Below are 2,500 nucleotides of genomic sequence, written 5' to 3' on the forward strand. Positions count from 1 at the left end.
CACGGGGCTGTTAGGGTGGCACAGAAATCCCTCGGAATGGGAAAAAACGGGTCATTTTCGTGTCGCCACATTGCATGCGAACCGCATGAAACTTCCAGAGGCATTTGCAGCAGGAATGCATGTGCACTCAAAAAATGTGATATTTTTCACGGAGAGACCCCGTGAAACGCTAGAAGTGGGCGGGGATGTCTCTCTTGTGGCTCACGGGGCTGTTAGGGTGGCACAGAAATCCCTCGGAATGGGAAAACGGGTCATTTTCGTGTCGCCACATTGCATACGAACCGCATGAAACTTCCAGAGGCATTTGCAGCAGGAATGCATGTGCACTCAAAAAAGTGAATATTTCTCACGGATAGACCCCGTGATACGCTAGAAATTGGCGGGGATGTCTCTCTTGTGGCTCACGGGGCTGTTAGGGTGGCACAGAAATCCCTCGGAATGGGAAAACGGGTCATTTTCGTGTCGCCACATTGCATGCGAACCGCATGCAACTTCCAGAGGCATTTGCAGCAGAAATGCATGTGCAGTCAAAAAAAAATTGATATTTTTCACGGATAGACCCCGTGAAACGCTAGAAATTGGCGGGGATGTGTCTCTTGTGGCTCACGGGGCTGTTCGGGTCGCACAGAAATCCCTGGGAATGGGAAAACGGGTCATTTTCGTGTTGCCACATTGCGTACGAACCGCATGAAACTTCCAGAGGCATTTGCAGCAGGAATGCATGTGCACTCAAAAACTTCTATATGTTTCACGGATAGACCCCGTGAAACGCTAGAAATTGGCGGGGATGTGTCTCTTGTGGCTCACGGGGCTGTTAGGGTGGCACAGAACTCCCTCGGAATGGGAAAAGGGGTCATTTTCGTGTTGCCACATTGCATAGGAACGCCATGAAACTTCCAGAGGCATTTGCAGCAGAAAGGCACGTGCACTCAAAAATTTTAATATTTTTCACGCATAGACCCCGTCAAACGCTAGAAGTTGGCGGGGATGTCTCTCTTGTGGCTCACGGGGCTGTTAGGGTCGCACAGAAATGCCTCGGAATGGGAAAACGGGTCATTTTTGTGTGGCCACATTGCATAGGAACGGCATGAAACTTCCAGAGGCATTTGCAGCAGGAATGCATGTGCACTCAAAAACGTCTATATTTTTCACGGATAGACCCCGTGAAACGCTATAAATTGGCGGGGATGTCTCTCTTGTGGCTCACGGGCGCTGTTAGTTAGGGTCGCACAGAAATCCCTCGGAATGGGAAAAGGGGTCATTTTCGTGTTGCCACATTGCGTACGAACGGCATGAAACTTCCAGAGGCATCTGCAGCAGAAATGCATGTGCACTCAAAAACGTCTATATTTTTCACGGATAGACCCCGTGAAACGCTAGAAATTGGCGGGGATGTGTCTCTTGTGGCTCACGGGGCTGTTAGGGTCGCACAGAAATCCCTCGGAATGGGAAAACGGGTCATTTTCGTGTTGCCACAATTGGCATACGAACGGCATGAAACTTCCAGAGGCATTTGCAGCAGAAATGCATGTGCACTCAAAAACGTGAATATTTTTTCACGGATAGACCCCGTCAAACGCTCGAATTTGGCGGGGATGTTTCTCTTGTGGGTCACGGGGCTGTTCGGCTCGCACAGAACTCCCTTGGTCCACCTGATTCGTGCATACAGGCAGCAACTAAAACTCTGTAAACCTGCTGTGAGGACATCTAAACAGTGGACCAGTGAGGCTGTGGAAGATTTGCGGGCGTGCTTAGACTGTACTGACTGGGATATGTTCACGACTGCTACCAATAGTCTGGATGAACTCACAGAGGCTGTGTACATCAGCTTCTGTGAGGACTGCTGTATCCCAACACGTACCAGGGTGAACTTTAACAACAACAAGCCCTGGTTCTCAGCAAAGCTCAAAAGGTTGAGGTTGGAGAAGGAGGAAGCGTTTAGGAGTGGGGATAGAGACAGATTCAAGGAGTCGAAGAACAGGTTTAGCAAAGCGGTGAGAGAGGCTAAACGACTGTACTCAGAGACACTAAAACACCAGTTCTCTACTAACGACGCTGCTTCTGTCTGCCAAAGGGCTCAGGCACATCACCAACTACAAACCCAGAGCGCCCCACACCACTAACGACTCCCGCCTAGCCAACGACCTGAACGAGTTCTACCGTAGATTTGAAAGACAATTGGACTGTCCTGAACCACCCCTTCCCACCCAAGAGGCCCCATCCCCCACCCATACTACAGAAACGACTCTCTCCTTTCAGGAGGGAGAAGTTAATGGGCTTTTCAAGAGGCAGAATCCACGCAAAGCAGCCGGGCCGGACTCTGTCTCTCCAGCCACCCTCAGGCACTGCGCTGACCAGCTGTCTCCGGTGTTCACCAACATCTTTAACACCTCCCTGGAGACATGCCATGTACCAGCCTGTCTCAAGTCCTCCACCATCATCGCTGTGCCCAAAAAGCTAAGGCCAACAGGACTAAATGATTACAGACCGGTCGCCCTTA

This window comes from Petromyzon marinus, unplaced genomic scaffold (genome assembly GCF_048934315.1).
Source record: "Petromyzon marinus isolate PM22_M1 ecotype Great Lakes invasive population unplaced genomic scaffold, UKy_Petmar_22M1.pri1.0 PM_G_Scaffold_61, whole genome shotgun sequence".
Lineage (NCBI taxonomy): Eukaryota > Metazoa > Chordata > Hyperoartia > Petromyzontiformes > Petromyzontidae > Petromyzon > Petromyzon marinus.